This window comes from Macrosteles quadrilineatus, unplaced genomic scaffold (assembly GCF_028750875.1).
Source record: "Macrosteles quadrilineatus isolate MER2022 unplaced genomic scaffold, UCM_ALF_1.0 Scaffold_12__1_contigs__length_5162894, whole genome shotgun sequence".
Classification (NCBI taxonomy): Eukaryota; Metazoa; Arthropoda; class Insecta; order Hemiptera; family Cicadellidae; genus Macrosteles; species Macrosteles quadrilineatus.
Window position 1 is genome coordinate 3,905,893 of NW_026542605.1, and position 20,482 is coordinate 3,926,374.

General features: G+C 34.3%; 1 protein-coding gene across 9 annotated transcripts in view; it reads right to left on the bottom strand.

The window, feature by feature from the left end:
* Window positions 1-20,482, bottom strand: part of LOC129004874 (F-actin-monooxygenase Mical-like) — a 138,527-nt gene that overhangs the window by 86,517 nt on the left and 31,528 nt on the right. For 2 of the 9 annotated variants that reach the window (XM_054433562.1, XM_054433560.1), the window contains one exon: window positions 12,774-12,817. The exons of the other annotated variants lie outside the window; for them this stretch is intronic. The gene's annotated coding sequence lies outside the window, so the exon portion shown is untranslated. The remainder of the gene's footprint in view (window positions 1-12,773; window positions 12,818-20,482) is intronic. 9 annotated transcript variants of the gene reach the window in all.

Here is a 20,482-nt window from a genome sequence, read left to right on the forward strand (position 1 = left end):
CCTTGTCTGACCACTTCACGATTGTCTGTGTAGTGTGTATACATAATGCATACAACAATCTCACTGTTTACCACAGTCAAGTCATAGGTACTACAATGTACACAGTAATGAGTGGGTAGCTAGTGGGAGGGTGGCTTGTTGAGGCCACTGTCCTTGTCTGACCACTTCACGATTGTCTGTGTAGTGTGTACACATAATGTATACAACAATCTCACTGTTTACCACAGTCAAGTCATAGGTACTACAATGTACACAGTAATGAGTGGGTAGCTAGTGGGAGGGTGGCTTGTTGAGGCCACTGTCCTTGTCTGACCACTTCACGATTGTCTGTGTAGTGTGTACACATAATGTATACAACAATCTCACTATTTACCACAGTCAAGTCATAGGTACTACAATGTACACAGTAATGAGTGGGCAGCTAGTGGGAGGATGGCTTGTTGAGGCCACTGTCCTTGTCTGACCACTTCACGATTGTCTGTGTAGTGTGTACACATAATGCATACAACAATCTCACTGTTTACCACAGTCAAGTCATAGGTACTACAATGTACACAGTAATGAGTGGGCAGCTAGTGGGAGGGTGGCTTGTTGAGGCCACTGTCCTTGTCTGACCACTTCACGATTGTCTGTGTAGTGTGTACACATAATGCATACAACAATCTCACTGTTTACCACAGTCAAGTCATAGGTACTACAATGTACACAGTAATGAGTGGGTAGCTAGTGGGAGGGTGGCTTGTTGAGGCCACTGTCCTTGTCTGACCACTTCACGATTGTCTGTGTAGTGTGTACACATAATGTATACAACAATCTCACTGTTTACCACAGTCAAGTCATAGGTACTACAATGTACACAGTAATGAGTGGGTAGCTAGTGGGAGGGTGGCTTGTTGAGGCCACTGTCCTTGTCTGACCACTTCACGATTGTCTGTGTAGTGTGTACACATAATGTATACAACAATCTCACTGTTTACCACAGTCAAGTCATAGGTACTACAATGTACACAGTAATGAGTGGGCAGCTAGTGGGAGGGTGGCTTGTTGAGGCCACTGTCCTTGTCTGACCACTTCACGATTGTCTGTGTAGTGTGTACACATAATGTATACAACAATCTCACTGTTTACCACGGTCAAGTCATAGGTACTACAATGTACACAGTAATGAGTGGGCAGCTAGTGGGAGGGTGGCTTGTTGAGGCCACTTCACGTTTGTCTGTGTTTGTCTGTGTAGTGTGTTATTGTTGTTGTATACATTATGTGTACAGTGTACACATAATGTATACAACAACAATATCACTGTTCGGTACATCTATACTCGCCTCGATTGAGCTGGTTTTAAAGCGGAGTTGATATTCCCATAGATTAAAGGCGTAGACACTACTCCTTGTCTATTCCTTTAATCTATGCTATTACACACAGGACGTCTTTCAACAATGCTTGTCTATTATAACGTGGACAGTTAGGTAATTTAATTTCGATGTTACTAGCAGAAAATAAGTTGTAGAATCGGATTGACTAATTTTTGTTATCAGAGTCATGCAAGAAAAGAGCCTATGATTAGATTCGGCATGTGTTTGTTGAAGGAAGAATTTAAAAACAGTCTTAGAAAGATGAATACTATGGATGTACAGAATTCGTCCCCAAGAATTGGAAAAGTTCAGTCTACTTATGACTAGAGAACCGACTATTTATATCACACTTCGCCACAACATCGCGTCCCCAGGATAGCTGGTTATTTTTATATTTGCATTTATTTAGAACCTCTGGAAAACAACTCTACACAGGATTGCATCGTATTTAATTGAGCGGAGCGAGCGAAGCGAGCGAAGCTCTTTGGGATCAACTTCAATGCAAACAATATAACACCATCACTCAATAACGGCTGAACACATTTTAGCCAAACTTAACAAGACTACTTAGACTAATAATGAGATGGTTTGTAAACAAACAAATTTCAATTAGATAATGCTAATGCAATTTAAAACGAACTTAAAATTTCAAATTTTTAACATTAGGCTTATGGGACTAAAGTAGTTATGACAGTTTTTTTGTTTACAAGAAAAATGTAAACAAGAGAATCATAAGGTATTTCTGAACTTTCTATACTTTTATTTTTAACGTTTTTTAACCATTCCTATGATTTTAATAAGCAAGAAAATGCTGTTAAAACATTTTTTTAAGGCGCGGAATTCACTGAAAATCGAAAAAATATACAGAACTACTTTCTCAATGCGCGGAGCTTAAACAAGGAGCGGAGGGATACGGACCAGTGACTACTTTCTTGGGAACCTATTTGTGTTGCCAGCTGATTAGAAACAGCCAATGTTAGAAATCAGGATTTAATAAGCGATATATCGAACCGCATCGAAATCGGTATTTAATCCGATAATACCTCATAGGTTATATCATAGATAAAAGGAGTATAGACACTCCTTTTATCTATGGTTATATTATGTTGAATTACATCGACGGTACAGTAAGTTATTACACTTATTGATAAAACGCAGATTGAACACTGATCTAATTTAGGCATGTGGGGAGGTAGGTCGGGGTTTATGAGTATTCGTGACTACATTAAGTGTTTTGAAGTAAGGTTAGATTAGGAAGGTAAAGTGTAGGTTGGTTATAGGTAGGTGATCGGGTTGTTTATTTGTGTTGCACCATATAATTTTTGTCTTTTGGAATGGAATAGTTGGTTAAGGGGAGTCGCTACTGAAACTAGTGATTTTTAATAAAATCCTTTTAAAAATTATCATATATACTTTTTTAAGTTCATTTAGTCTTAGAAAAAGATTTACTGCCGTTAAAGTAAAAAAAAAAAAATTTTTACATACTTTTTGGAGTTTTTTAAGTTTTTTGGCGGGAAAAAATGGGGTTTTTTAAATCTCTTATAACTATTTAACTACTGAACCAATTTTATTGTTCGATATCTTATTTTAAAGAGCAAGGAAAGCACATACTTTCTGTGCATACTCATGTTATTTTCTCAATTAGTTTATAAGTTATGGCTTCAAAAATAAGTTTTTGAAAAATGTATAGGTTATAAATTTTTATAAATTTTTTTTCATGTACTTTTATTTACCCAATTACAATATCCATGCACAGAAAGTTGATTTATAGTATAAACAATGTGTGGTAAAAATTTCATTCATATAGCTTCAATAGTTAAAAAGTTATAAGAAAATTTTAAAGTCGCGGAAAACAGCGGTTGAAGTTTATACGTTGGTTTATACTAGGCCTAGTTGATGCCCCAAAAGAGGTGTGCGCGCTTCACTTAAAATATTTTTTTCACAGTGAAAAAAATATATATTATACCAAATGTTATGTTTTTCTGAAACCTTACAATCCATAGAACAAGATAAAATACCCCCGCCGCAGCAAACCTGCGGACTAAGCGAATTTCCATTTGACTGATTGGATTTACACTGAAATGTCTACTTAAAAATATAACATTTATTCTTGATTTAAATAGAATTAGTTTAACAAGTACTTAGGTTTGCTGCATCAGGGAGGGTAAAACTGATTTTTTTTGAAAATGTGTAGATAGTTAGTAAGAAATAAAAACTTTTCCAAATTTGATCAAAATATGTTCACAAACAAGCAAACTACAACAGTTTACTTATTCTGCATAAGAATAACATGGGAATTTTAAATTTACAATTTTTTTTTAATTTTCTCCGTAACCATTAGGCGCATAATAACGCTTCAATATACTAAATTATTTGTTTTTTTAAGCTCTACAAAATGGTTTGGAAAGAAATTGCTAAATTTTATGTTTTTTGGGTCAAAAATGGGAAAAACCTATTTTTACCCCATAAAACCCCCCGTAAACCCCCGTTCCCATGGTCTGATCATGCTGGATCGCGAACTTGTTCGAATAAACGTACTTTTACACGTTTGTACCAATTTTCATCAAAATCGGATCATTTTTGCTCGAGTTATCGTGCTGACGGACACATATAAATATATATATATAAATATATATACCCCCGCCGCAGCAAACCTGCAGACTAAGCGAATTTCCATTTGACTGATTGGATTTACACTGAAATGTCTACTTAAAAATATAACATTTATTCCCGATTTAAATAGAATTAGTTTAACAAGTACTTAGGTTTGCTGCATCAGGGAGGGTAAAACTGTTTTTTTTGTAAAATGTTAATAGTTAGTAAGAAATAAAAACATTTTCCAAATTTGATCAAAATATGTTCGTAAACAAGCAAACTACAACAGTTTACTCATTCTCCATAAGAATAACATGGGAATTTTAAATTTACAATTTTTTGGAATTTTCTCCGTAACCATTAGGCGCATAATAACGCTTCAATATACTAAATTATTTGTTTTTTGAAACTCTACAAAATGGTTTGGAAATTAATTGCTAAATTTTATGTTTTTTGGGTCAAAATTGGGAAAAACCTATTTTTACCCCATAAAACCCCCCGTAAACACCCGTTCCCATGGTCCGATCATGCTGGATCGCGAACTCGTTCGAATAGACGTAGGTTTACACGTTTGTACCAAATTTCATCAAAATCGGATCATTTTTGCTCGAGTTATCGTGCTGACGGACACACATATATATATATATATATATATATATATAAATATATAAATATATATATATGAATTTGAACGGATGGTGTTTTTGGCCTCTAGGGACCTCAAAACGAAAAAAAAATCGGTCCCACGTCCAGGTCTTACCATGAGTACTACGGTAATAGCTTATTCCCTATATGGGAAATTCGCTAAAAATAATAAAAAAATCAAGTTTTTTACAAAATTGGTAGTTTTTCAGTAGCGACTCCCCTTAAGGTTAAACGGGGAAACTATTTCAAAAATGCTTGCATATGGTCTTAACTTAACAAACCATCTACAGTATTCTAGCTTTGACTTGATATAAAGTCAATGATTCTAGCATAGCAAATTATTACATACAGACCAAAAGAAAAGAGAACATTTGGATTTGGACCTTTGACCATAGCAAAACTAACATATAATTTATGGAATGTGAAAAGTTGTATATCATTATATACTATTCTGTAATATTAATAATTGTTCGGCAAATCCTCATTTTAATGGCTCGGCTGAAAATGGAATCTGCATTTTGTGAAACAGTAATTTGGTAACAATTCAGTCATTTCAAATGTTGATAACAGTAGCCTATCCTATATAAATACGTACTGTTATTTGATTGCCAAGCCACGGACTATACATACAGTACGTCCAGTTACAACCGTGATAAGTAAACCTGGGCTTATAGAAGTACACTTTTAACCACGGTATGGATAATTGTCTAGGCCTGTCCAGAAGTAGGCTACTAATTTCTAATTATATTATCTACATTGTATATTTAAGGCATGTCTTCCCTACTTATTATATTATTCTGTTTTCACTTAAATCAGCTGAATGCGATGTTTACTTATTACTTATGTTTATGCCTACATTTCAGCCATCTTATTTTATTGTTCAATAAGTAAGTCTTTTTGCAGTTTTTACGTTTTTACACATTGAAATACATGACTGATAATTCAATTTATTTTAGTCTTTTAAAGGCGTTTTACATTTGAGTCTTACATTAAAATAGCCCTACATTTTTCGTAGGCCTATGTTTTATCTTTGACTATCAATACAACTAGACATTCCATCCCCATGTTGAATTTGTAGCCAGCATTTTCATCAAAATCTACTGTATTCAATGGCCAATGGTATTATTAAGGCCAGTATTAAAATGCCGTCACTAAATGTCCTAATAATGGCAGAAGACCTACATTCCAGTTACATTACAATCATATCCTCCATCAAGAATACTTGGTATTAACAATCATAAATTATTTCCAGCAAAGAAAGCTAAGTTTAACCGATGATTATGCTGCACAGTTGAATTTAAATGTCACATTTCCTCTCCTGTTGTTATACAATACTCGTTTTAGCGAATTTCCCTATAGGGAAGTAGCTATTACCGTAGGTCTCATGGTAAGACCTAAGCCCGGGACCGATTTACTTTTTCATTTTGATGTCCCCAGAGGCCAAAAACACCATTCGTTCAAATTTTTATATATCTATATATAGAGATATATATATATATATATATATATATATATATATATATATATATATATATATATGTGTGTGTCCATCCGCACGATAACTTGAGTAATTTTTGTCTGATTTTGATAAAATTTGGTTTAAAGGTGTAAGGCAGGATAAACTTGAAGGAGTTCGCGAACCAGCATGATCGGACTATGGGAACGGGGGTTTATGGGGGGTTTTATGGGGTAAAAATAGGTTTTTCCACTTTTTGACCCTAAAAACACAAAATTTCACAATTTCTTTTTAAACCATTTTGTAGAGCTTAAAAAAACAAATATTTTAGTATATTGAAGCGTTATTATGCTCCTAATTGTTACGGAGAAAATTCAAAAAAATTGTAATTTTAAAATTCCCATGTTATTCTTATGGAGAATAAGTCAGCTGTTGTAGTTTGCTTGTTTAGGAACATATTTTGATTCATTTTGGAAAATACTTTTATTTCTTACTAAACTATTTGTAAAAAAAATCTTTTTTACCCTCCCTGTTGCAGCAAACCTAAGTACTCGTTAAACTAATTCTATTTAAATAGGAAATAAATGTGGTATTTTTATGAAGGCATTTTAGTGTAAATCCATTTAGGTTAATGGAAATTCGCTTAGTCTGCAGGTTTGCTGCGGCGGGGGTATTTTAATAGGTACTGTTTTTTATACTTAAATACTTAAACCAATTGTAAGGGTGAAAAATGAAGTCCAATGTTTTTGTTGTAGGCTACAGTTGAATTTGAATGTTAAATTTCCTTTCTCTTTTTTATACTTTAATGCCCTTTTTGGATGGTAATATCAGATTCCAACTATTGTAATATTTTCCTGGTCAAAACTACCATAATGCACTTCTCGAAGAGGTAAATTTGAATTCTTATAATTTTAATCTTTAAAACCAGCATTAGTAAATAAATCTATTGACCTTTTTTCATTTAGTTACTTATACAAATATCAAATCACGTTTGTTCCGCTCAACTGGCTTTCACCTCTCTGAAAGCAACCCTAGTTTAATATGTCTTTAAAGCAGTAAAAAATAGTTGAACGCATACTTTGATTAAATTCCATCAAACAAATCTGGTGGTTAAAGACACATTAATTCTAGAGCCTGGTGAAGCCATCTTGCTTTTTTTACTGTGCAATTTTAAATTTAAATTCTCCTACTGCATAAAAATGTTGGCAACAGGCTGAAGAACACACGTGGTCATAGAACACCTCAGTCCGGTGGGGTTCCGGCTCCCTGGACTGACACATCACGAAGACGAACAAGTTCGCCAATAATAACTACTGTAATTCAGATTAACATTGAACACTTTCATCAGGCGTAATATCCACAGTGCACCTGCTGTTTAGCAAGATTAGTTTACAAAAACATCTGATCCCTCTATTTTCCAGAAAACAAAAGTTATATATTTGTTTATTCGTAGATATAAATTGTGCGTATTTATTTGCTTATTATTTGCTTAGTTGTACAAGAGTTAAATTATGCTTATTTCTATTTAATTATGAATCCAAACCAACTACTTGATTCGTCGCAGAGGTGGTTCTATTTGCAGAGTAGATCAGCCCGTGGCTTGCCATGCCTCACGAAAACATGCAACTTAACTTGTTAACCTTCGAACAAACTTTTCCAATGCAATCAGCATTTGAATTTACCGAATTAGAACCTATTTTACCTGTTGTGCTATAAGCCTAGTAATCAGTAAAACAAAGTTAACAGTCGAAAATCCCTATCAAAGTCCCTTTTCAGGATATATCTAACAATCTCTGAAACTAGGCGAGAACACTAAGAACTACGGATCACACCGATAAATTAACATCAAAGTAACGTGCAATCTTAGTTTTAAAAGTAACACGTTTAAAAATAAATAAAATGAAAAACATCAAAAACCCTTTCAATGAACTGCCTCAACAATATCGAATCTCTTTGACAAAGAACACTTAAAAACTTGACAGTCTCGAATGAAGTGGTTTAACCAGAATCACATCGTAGTCTCAAGTTGTGTACACTGGCTTATTGAAAAGCGCCAGAGAAAAGACGGGTCGGGCGACGCAAGGGATGGAAGTTTCATTACACTTAACTTTTGAAAGCAAACTTTAACGCCACCCCATGTGGGTGGACTCTCTCTCTCTTACTTGATCCCTGCTGATCAAAATAACATCGATTTTTGAGGATGTATAAAATGTGCAGTACAGTAAACTTTAATCAATTATTTGAGGTAACTGTTTATTTAGAGTTAAGCTCCAAATCAGTGATCTCTCACTGCTTGAGGATTAGCCATACAGGAAAGTGAACGTAAAACAACACGATCGAAACCGCAGACCATCCAACACGTTCATGACATCAGCTAACGACAGCATGACACAAGCTAAGGTGAGGCTAGCCAAGGTCGATAGCAGACGAATTGTACCAGTTTATCCCACAACACGGCACTACAGATAGCTGTTATCTGGTCCGATACCAGTTGGAGTATCGACAAAAATTGGCGCGCAATAAATTTGTTGGGCAATAGGCTTCGAGTGGTTCGACGAAATGATAAATGGATTGTCGCCTACAGTGTGTTGGAGTTTGCTTGGAATGGGCTGGTTCAATGAATTATACACTGGTATCATAAATTAAGCCTAATCTACTAAATATTCTCAGAGTGTAATAGCAATTCAAAATCATCACTACTTACTCTGCGCTGAGATACGAAGCAGAACACAACCTACTATGTGGCACCTTCACCTTACACTATTGAACTGGCAATAATGTCCGTTGAAATACACTTCAATCTTAATGAGACTGAAGAGGACCTAGTCCTTGGAAGCCCCCAGTATGTATAACCCTGTGAATCGTCAGGGAAGCGTCACCGTGAACACAATATGCAACTAATGGAACCCAGAAATGTCTTACACTCACAGATAAATTGAGAATTTTGAAAGCTAATTCAATCGCAACACTATAACTTAAAACATCTAAATACACTATAAATAAGTTCAGTTTTAGTTGACTCCTAAAAAGTATAGTTTATAATGACCTGGATATAAGTGAAGCCATTATGAATGGCTTGTTTATCAATACATTTACCAACTCACGGCTTAAGCGGACTATAACGATAAAGCTATCAGTAAATAACCTGAGATAAAACGGTATTTGGTAACTAACGTATCTGTTTTCATTGTTTAAGTCAACGTAGTTCTAATATTTGGAACCTCTGGTTGGTTGTTTTGAAAAGGAAAATGTATAGACCTACATCGTAAACATGACAAAGAAAAAGTTTAAATGAACAAATACGTATGTATATTTGAACCACAACTTAACATTTTTATTCAAGAATTATTGTATTTTCTGCGTGTTTTTGTTTACTTCAAACGTTTCAAATTACCAAGTCAAAAGAAAAAAAGGACCACCATAAAGTCTACAATTAGTAAGTCTAGAAAATTAAAACAAAGCCCATTGTTTTAGATTGAAGAGATAGTTCAGTGACGATTAGTTCTTTATGAGCATCAAAGCTCGTATTTGTAAGCGAATGAGTCACTAGCCAATGACTAAGTATAATGGAGGTCAATGGCATCGTTTAATTGGTCTTTGCTCGCGTTGGTTAATTTGCTCGACAGCTTTTATTTGTTCGCGCATATCAGTCAGTCCGTCTATCTAATTGACGATACCAAAAAACGTCGACTTCGAGTGGTTCGTAATCATTCCTCGACAACCCAAATATTTGAAAAACAAAATGTATACCGTCACAAAATACTTACGCCATGAATAGCTAGGCCAACATTACTTGGATGAAATGTCTAGTATGGAATAGATCAACTAATTGTGTAATTTACATACACAGAAAACAAATTAACTGAACAATTCTTGTCTAATCTAATTGATGTATTTTAAATTTTTTCAATGTTGGGTAAATTTGCATGTAATTCCTCTGAATTACCACAAATAAAAATTATCTAACATAAATTTTAATAATTGGCTTCCGAAACCAATAAGTTATACCCATCGGTCTAACTCGAAAGAGACTTGAAAAGTTCGTAAAAGGAGTTATTTGCAGATACGTTAAGAGTTTAAATCTTGTTTGAACTAACACAAGTAAGACCCAGCAAGAGTACAATAGTTAAAACTAATGTTTAAATTGGCCTTTTTACCAACTCTAGTTACCATGGGCAAACAAAGATTGCAATCTACTCTAAACATTGCCGTTCACATTCTGAGAATCAAAGAAAAGAATAACAATGCAGATAGTTTGTAAAGAAGTAAGAAAGTTCCAATTTAAAAGATTAACTCATAAACCATCTTTTTATTAGCCTTAAGATCTCGATTGCTGGTGAGCAAACGCTAAACTTTCGTTCATACGCAGCCTGAAAAGAAAACAGTTGATAGTTTCTCGTGTGGTGAGATATTGTCTGAGAATATAACCATAGACTTTGTAACAAATGGTAAACGTCAGTTATATATCGCAATTTTCTAATTGTGTAATTTTTCGAAAATTACATCGTATACAAAATGCAATGACCGATGCTATGTCAATACTTTACACCAGTCTATCAATTTGACTCATTAAGCTAGTTTTCGCAGTTTTTGGTGAGATCAAAAATCAAATACCCAACGCGTCACACCTACAAAGCTTTTTGTTCTTTTTCGTGAGGAGTAGTGTTGTAGACATGCATGATCACGCCACACAAAGACGATTTCTTACATTTCAAGCAAAATTGTGTTAGCTGACCCAAGCTGAGAAATCACCACTGACCTCAAAGAATATTTTACAAAGCGCCAAGCAGTGTGGTATATGTGGTGGACGTGCGAAGGAGGGCGTGTTAAAATTAAACCGACGAGGCAGGAGTTCGACGTGCAAATTTAGCCATGATACCAAGCCGCCTCATCTGACACTATTGTGTTGTACAGGAAGTGGATTATTGATGACTACATGTTACTCTACCTCTTGCCGTGTCATCTGAGTGTTGTCTTGCAATTAGGATTAGGCTGCAAATTGACTAGCGGAGTGAGATACTGGTACAAGTTTACCTACTACAGGTATTGAGGTCGTTATACATAATATATTTCTTGTGGTAGTTACACTTCCTTAGACAGGATGGATAAACACAATGTTTGATACCAAACAATATTTTCCTGGCTGAGAAACAGAATGTTCTATCAACACTTTTAAATCGCTTGAATATCTTTTTTGCGATAATTCACCGCCGATAAATTCACTGTGATTAATTATTTCAGTTTTGAATCATTTTTAATCTTTCATACGCCATATTTAGCTCGTTTAATGGGTGAATTTCCTGTCTTACGAGAATAATACGTCTTATTTTGGAAAAATCTGTATATAAATAAAGTAGGCCTAACTAAAATTTAGCAAAGCAAAAGCCCTCGCTAATGGAAAATGCATCGGTTTTCTATCGCGCCACAAGCATAAAATGTAAAAGTGATTACCTATTTAATATAAATTCACATTGAAAACTACTTATGCCTCGCTTATCTTCGCTTAAATCATTTAAAATGCCATCAGAATGCTAGCAGTAATCGAAACTAAAACACATTTGAGATTTTTTTAAACCGTACGATTGCTGGAAATAAATTTGTAAATATGAAACAAAGTTTACAACGAGTCATTGTGGTTAAATGATTTTGTCAAGAAGTTATAATTTAGGATAATTAGATTGTGGTCTACTTTTTATGACGCACTTCCGAACTACTTCCTATTCCTATAATGATATTGTTGAAATGATTTCACTTGATCATGTTGCACCCAATTAAAGTAGCCTAGAGCAAGTTGCGTGGATGTAATTGTTTCTAAAACCACACATAAATAGCGTATACTCCGCGACCTGTGTCTAATGATAGGTAGGTGTTAGGCGCAAATGATTATACAACAAGTTGAATAATTGGACCTACATATACATAACCGTCCATAGTGTTGTGCTAAACTATTAATTAGCTAACCCGCAATGCAGCACGAGGCACGCACAATACAGCGTATCCTCATACTCTCCTGTAGCTACTGTACTACAAAGGTACTACCTTAATTGGTAACTACGTACTACAGGAACAGCTGGCAATGGCAATCTAGGGAACATATTCCATTTCAGTAAAATTTGTACGTCTTAGATTGCTGCAAAATCTGTTAAGTATGTGGAAAATTATATTGCTGTAAATGTTGTAATGGTACATTTAAATGGCGTTCATTCCATAAAACTCACAGAAATATACAGTTCGGAGTTTCAAAAACCGTGTAACAAATTTGGCGAACATTTAATTCTGTGAAGTGAACAGAATATCGGCAAATTTGATAAGTACATTGTATAGGTAACATTATACTGCTGTAAAATTTGTAAGGATATATATGCTTTAAGACTATACAACTATATCGGCTATAAAACTATACAACTATATATGTAAACTCATAACTGTAGGCCTATAGGTAACATCTGAATAAATAAACAGTGTTACAAAATTAGTTGACATGCATTGCTTTGGAGGGATCATTATATACGTCGACAATGTATAATGTACACATAACAGTACTGCACACACAGCTTCAAAAAATTTAATTCGGTATAGCGTGCTAAACTAATAATAAAGACAATAAACATTGTAATAAGTAAACATAGTGGAGTATGTTGGATTAAATATTTTAACTAGTGTGATTTGTTATCCATCTACTACAATAATCTTTTGAAACGAAATTGTAACAAACTAAAACTTACTGCGGGTTATTCATTCGGAGGTGGTCGTGTGATTGTTTCTTTACCTGCAAACAAAATTTGCGTGTTAGTGTTGAAACAACAAATGTAACAGGTAAATTATCAAATATTAGACATATAAGTACACAAGTAAAAAATGTCAACGCCGCCAATTCAAATTCACAATAATTGAGGCGAGCAAAAAATCCCTAGGCATAAAGAAAACTATACAGTAAAACGCAATCAGATCACCACAAATCATTAATAAATATTGTAAATATTTAAGTAATGGATAATAAGGTTTTGATAACTTTAATGCACGAAATAGGACTGTTTAGGTAAAAATAAAAAGATTTTAGCTTGAAATATGTATTGATCTATTATCTTATCAATTTTCATAACGAATGGAGAAAAATCTTTACTGTTTGCATTTCTCACGGCAGTTTTAATAGGGAAAATCATCTCGTAAACTAATATCACGTGACCATCTACTTCTTTCATCCGATAATAGGCGAGACGTTCCACTTACTTTGGATACTGCAAAGAGGGATTGCATTTATGTGAGCCAAATATATAATTAACTTTGGGTAGAGAAATTAAACATTGCATTGACGTGAACCAGAATGATTTAACTGAGCATTTACTTTAGGTACTGGAAGCAGTAAAAGAAAAAGGTACAGCATTGACTTTGGATACTGCAAGTAGACATTCCAATTACTTGAACTCAGAGACATGCCATTGACTTTGGATATGTGCTATAAGTAGACGTTCCATATACTTCAACCAGACGTGCCATTAACATTAGATACTGCAAGTAGACATTCCATTTATTTTAATCAAGTGGACCATTGACTTTGGATACTGCAAATAGACATCCCCTTTACGTATAATAGATGTAGGCTTAGCATTGACTTTGGGTTCTGCAAGTAGACATCACATTATTTATGTGAGCCAGATGTATCATTGACTTCTCAGACATCTCATTACCGTGAACTAAATTCAACATTGACTTTGGATACTGTAAGTAGGCATACCATTTACGTATAACATTTTAGCATTGACTTGAAAAAAATATTTAATTAATATGCTTGCTCCGCTTAATATTGCAAGCAGACAACTGCATTTTACACCTAGTTTAAATTTCAATTGTTTGGCTTTGGTCCAGAAATAAAACCTTAAATGGTTGGTAGACAGTACGGGAACACCCTGTACACTGTTGCACATGTTGGGGTACTTGTTCAAATAAAAGTTTGCTATCACAAGAGGTAAACTGATTGCAAATCTGTGTACGCAGTGGGCGGCCAGACGCGACGAAGGGTCAATAAAATGTGAGGCCATTTACCCACAGTGACTCATTGTCGACCCGTGGGGAATAACTACAGCACTGCTTGGAGGAGACATAGTACAGATGGAAATTCTGAATTTAATTTTAAAAATCGAAAACATAAATTAAATGTATTACGAAAACCTAATTTGCAACCGATTGCGCTTGACGTAGTTAAATGATAGATGTAATTCTAAAAGTCTTAAAGTCACCGGTTCGATCCTGAAGACTTCAGTAATTTTTAAATGAAACTAGATTCAGCTGTCCTTGTTTGATCTGCTTTTCGTCATTATTACTGACTAGAGAAGTAGCTTATCTTAGTAAAAAACAAAGCTACATAAGTTATCATCCATCCCACACTCGCATTTCACTCATGTTTGGGATAAAATGCATGCTAATTTAGTATGTCCATTTTCATAAAATTATTAGTGACACAAAAAGAATTGATACACATCACGGGAAATACTTTGTGAAAGTGAAACGCATATAAACACTTATTAACCCTAAAATTAAAGAATAGAAAAAGCTAAATAAGCTTGAACAGACAAAATCATTAAAATTTGATTTTGCTTCCAATAAACTATCAATCAATCAATGTTTTGTCGACTCTAAACTGCAATGGAGATTCATTTAATTTATAAAAATTGTAATTTTAATACTTACATGTACATAAAACCCGGTACTAAGCAAGCGCGTGATCTTTTAAATTAACAGTTATGTTAACACCACGCCTGACAGAACACATTGCTTGATTTCTCAGCGATGTCGGCCTGCTTGGGCAACTAACGATGACCGTTATTTTCATTCAGCTATACAGGAGGCTGGATGGAATTTTTTTTTATTTCAACGAGTTCATTTGAAAAAAAATATCCAAACAGTATTGTTTTCCTTTTTAAGTATAGTTACAACAATAATTTTAAATAGCCGCATAACATTATTTGCCTACATTTTGATCAACCTCATACATTGACAAATGGAAGATTTGGTTTTTACAGAGATCTTTCTAGATTTTGATTTACATTTTATAAATACAACTTATCCTAAATGTTAAAAACGTAATGCAAAAACAATTTTTTAATAGGTAAATGTTTAAGGTTAGCGTTTTAATTATTGTTTATTATTTGAAAATATATTGTACTGCATTGTTTTTGTATGTTTCCTTTTTAAGAGGTTGTATATTTTTGAGAGAATATTATTTTTGAGAGATTTTTTTATTGACTATGCAAGGTTATAGATAGTCAATGGTATTCGAATTATCTATACCTACACCGATCGTGTAGATACAGCCTCAAAGAATAATAAGTACACTCAATATCACCTTTAAACTACTAACCTCACATCTGTAGTTATATACAATTATAACACAGTAGGGTGCAATAATCAATGAAAGATCAGCCAATGCGGGTCACTTCAGTCCGGTACAGTGTAGTGACCCATCGGACTGAAACCTCCCACAAGTATCTATATCTAGTGACGGACTACTCCAGTGACATTGTACTCTAGTACAACATTTACATTACATCACTAGCCAGCAAGCTATTTGGCTCAGGGAATTATATATATAATTTATATATATATATATATATGAGTCATATATATAAAATTAATATAAACACATTGACTAAAACATATTCCATAGTGCAGTTTCAGATTCATCATTGGTGAAATAGATATTATCACTAAATGACGACAACCAACCAAAAACACAATCCTTTGAGATCTATCTATATTGAAAGAAAGTAAACTAGAGGAATTCACACTTACGAGCGATTCCCAAGAGGCGGCATTGTTCGTGTAAGTCATTTCATGCGTAGGCGCTTCCAATAAGAAAATTACACCTATCGTGGCGTTGACAAGGTCAGGTATACTTTATTGTCAGCGTATGTCGTTGATCACTAACTGAACAAGGAAGAGTAGGAGTCTTGTAGTGTAGAGTATTTTAACAATATACAAGGTTGCATTTTCTCGTATGCCGATAATATCTTAATAAAGTTTTTTAATGCACAAATTAATTGTGTTCACTTTATATATTTTATCAAATTCTACAAAGGATTTGTGTCTGGGACATGTAATGAAACCTGAAATTTGCAGAACGGGAACGGTCGCCAGGTCTAGGGCATTGGAACATGCATGTACAGTAAAAGGAAAATCAGTTAGAATAACTGGAATATCTGTAAATACACCTTGTATGAATGGTATCATCATTACAAGCCTTGCAGCAGTTATTCCTAACACAAGAGTTTGTGTAGTTCGTTTTTACACATTTTAAGAAAAACAACCAAAGGAAAACTGCCCAAACCCATAAAACATTTTTGGAATATCTCGTGGATCGATACCCATCCCCACATGAAAGTGTACTAGACTAAACACTAAGCTAACAATACACTTAACTATGAAGTTTGAATAATATTTTTAAATATTTCATTTAAAAATAACCTGATAAACCAATTTTATATCGACTTTGACGTTCAACGAAACTTGTTCAAACAAGAACGAACCATTTTGTACCACGACAGCCAAACTCAGCTACTCGGATTGTGAGGAGATAATAGACAAACTACCAGAGTCAACATTAGATCATCACAATTGCAGGTGTTGGTCTCCATTTCCATTTTCTCCCGCCAGATCCTTCATAATTAAGAGGCTCACCGCGGGATGTCAACTGATGGCGGGAGAGTTCCCTCTGGGATTTTCATGGGAAAAGAGGATGTATTGACAATTTGTGGGATACAGTTTAGTTTGTAGCATTAGGTATATCATAATTAAAATAATTTCGAGTAATCTACACACTGTGGTTTTAAATGACGTACTGTAAATAACAATGTTTGTAATTGACACATGTGTGGTAAAGAACAAAATTTAAAACAGGGAGGAATTTAGGTTAATGGTTTTAAACTGATGTTTAAAGCCAAAGTGTAGTATATCTTGCTTTGGCAGATATTCTTGAATATCAGATATTGCTTCTTCATTCAGATATTCTTGAAGATATTTATTAGTGATGCGGCGGCCTTGGTATAGTAATTCCTAGCATGCATATGAATGGAAGGTGGAAGGCATGAAATCCAAGGATTGTAGGCTCCCTCAATAATAATTCAAGAGTGTGTGATTATCATTACACTATATTTTAATATTCATATCTAACGCCATTCCTTTTAAGAATTTAATTTATGAAAATTGCGTAACTCTGAAAATTTTATTTTAAACAGTAATGCATGCAAGCAATTCACTGTCTAATACTGTAGCAATAAATAACCATTTTAAGCACCTGGGCCCTGTTTCATAAAAATACTAGTCTAGTATTTACTAGTCCATGGACTAGTAATACTAGTGTATTTTACAAGTCTACGTTTCAAAAACCTACTAGTGTAAAATACTAGTTACTAGTGTAGGGACTAGTATTACTAGTGGTTTTTACTAGTGTAGACAGCAATGTGTTTCATAAAGTTTTACTCTTGTAAATTACACTAGTAAATACTTGCTATTTTCTACCAACCTCTCTTCACCCGTATTATTTGAAGTAGACTAGTATTTTTGAAAAGAGAGTTATTTCATTACACACATAATTTAAAAAATGAGTTATTAGTTTCTTTTTTCAAGTCCGAATTGGTTCACGAATAGATCTGTGAGTGCTAAAATGATAATAATTAGATATAAATTACAATCAATAAATGTGGCGTAGTACAAAATTAGTGAAATTGAATTTTATAATGTATGTACAATCGCCCTATTAGAATAATTATAATTATAAGTTATCAATTTCTGTTAAATTTTTGTCTAATTTTACTTGAGTTAAATTTCATGGTTATCTCAACTATTTAGCTATCACAGAGAAAATATTTTTAAGCTTTGATAGAAACCAAATTAAAACCGCATACCGGAACCGTTTTGCATACAAAGATGTACAAAAATGTATCCAACATTGCAACATTAGTCAGATTATTTTAACCCAATTAAGGCTCTCGGTTTTATTTAAAGACATTTTAATAGGAAATAATAGTAAGGCAATTTTAAAGAGGAGTTGCATTGTATTTTTGAGGTGCTTATTATTTGCTAAATAGCTAAAATCCTGTGATGTACTAACAATTTTGTAGGCCTATATTTGATTTTTGGGCGTTGAACTGAACTGCTTATCATAATAACATTACTTTTAATCCATTTCGGTATTCTGAATTTGTTAATCAAAGTAATAAAAAAATAGATGTTGATTAGAGCTGTTATTTTAATGTAAAAACATGTAAAAGTTTAATTAATGGAATAAGAGTATAGAGAGTGGCGCAGATTTGAACCAGAGACTCACCACGACAATCAAGAACTCCACCTCTGAGCTACGCCCTGCCATAGTGACAATGCCATGTTTTACTATACTTGAAAACCTACCATTTGCTTGAAACCCATTGCTTGTAACGGCGTTGCAATTATTTGTTACATCAATAAACGTTTAGGCTTATTATTCATGGTTAGTAGACTCAAAATTAGAATATCACCAAATAGTTTGTAACCCAAATATTCTTATGCATTCGAATATTTGAAAGCATAGGTTAGGGTACGAAAACGTTCCAAACAAAATGTCCTTAGACGATTTAATTACATTCAAAATTTGAGCCTTCTTTTCTTTACTCATAGCAAGCTTAATTTTATATGTCAGAATAAAACAAAAACTATACAAATCACAGCGAATGCGGCAGCAACAGATCAACTTCCACCCAACACAGTTGAGCGCCGCAACTAGGCCTACAACCGGCTACTACAATCACCGTGTTGATTGCAGCGACGCGCGTCGGCGGGCTCATTGATGAACATAAATAATAGCGGTTTGATAAATAATGTGTGATTGTTTTACTTATGTGTCTATATAGTTATTAATTAAAAGAAAACACTGCGTTTCTACAACTATTTACTTTTTGTATCAAATGAAAACAAAATTAAAACCCTTTATAAAGGGTTTGAAAACCCATGATTGAGGTTAGAAATTTGTTTTGAAAGTTTACCTTGTAAAGTTGGTCACGTGACTAGTAGTTTTGGTCACGTGACTAGTAAAATTCACTAGTATTTACTAGCGGTATAAAAACATTTATGAAACACAAATTAGTAGGACAGGTAAATACGGGACTAGTATTTACTAGACTAGTAATTACTAGACTAGTATTTTTATGAAACAGGGCCCAGGTGATGAAAATTGACTATTAAACTCAGAGTACAGAATAAAATCTATCTCTTTAGACTGTGATTCAAGTTAACAGTAAAGCGGGGAATATTATCAAAGTAGGTTGATATAAAGGCTGCTGTTTGTGCATACATAATGTCATCTCTCCCCCCCCCTCCCCCGTCGACCTACCCCTTACCCTGGTACAAGGGCGGGAATTGCCATTATTGCATCCCGCAGCCGAAATTACCGCGGCTCTTTCATTAGTAATACGTGTTTTAATTTTCGACACCGACACAAAACGCAACATCCCAAAGAGTGTTAATCCTCAATTTGATCTTGGCTGTGTTTTGCAATTACAAGTGGTAAAGTGTATATTCGTGTTGTATCACTTAATGCTCCAATAATTAATTTAGGAGTAAAAAGTAGATTTAAAAGTTTAATAGTTTATATTCTTGAGTGTGGCAGATTGCGTGAAAATATAATAATAATATATTTGGTTCTTACCGTCTACGCAATCAGGGGCGATACTGCACTACGGCCGTTTCAGAGATAACTCCATCGGCAGGTGCGTAGTGGTACACTAAACTATAGTCTTGTTACACGAAGAAAAGCCTTCATTTGCATTGCGTCTGGGGGTGAATAAATATTAGACATATAACAACAGGACGGACACACGAAAACACGAATACACGAAAACATTTAGAGCACGTGCACGGCTTAAAAACTGACGACCGACTGTTCCGACTGTTCAATCCTGGTCACTGCAGGAGTTACGTGGATAACTGGAACAGCTGATAACACGGTGTACCTTATCTACTCAAATTATTTCTTCCCTGTTTGATTTCTATATTTTTTTTCAAAAATTGGATTGGCTGCTGAATTTGTTTGGGAGTTAATTACCAAGTTGGGTTCTTAACTGTACTGCTATAGATGTGGAAATTTTCGATGCAATTAAGTTTGTGATTTTTAGTGCCAATATGTAGTATTTCTAAACTGTTAAGTCGGAATAATCATGGCAATACTGTTGAATGTGTTTGGCATAATTTGAAGCAGGGCTGGGTTTCTTAATGGCGCTTGTGTGCTCTTTATATCTGGTCTCAAAGCACCTACCAGTCTGTCCAATGTAATACGAATAGCATTCCCCACACTTTAGCTTGTAAACGCCTGGCTTTTCCAATAATGGTGTATTCCTGTGTCAAGGAGCTGACAGCTTGCGTTGAAGGCTGTTACTGGTTCTGTAAGCAACTGAATAATTAATTGTGC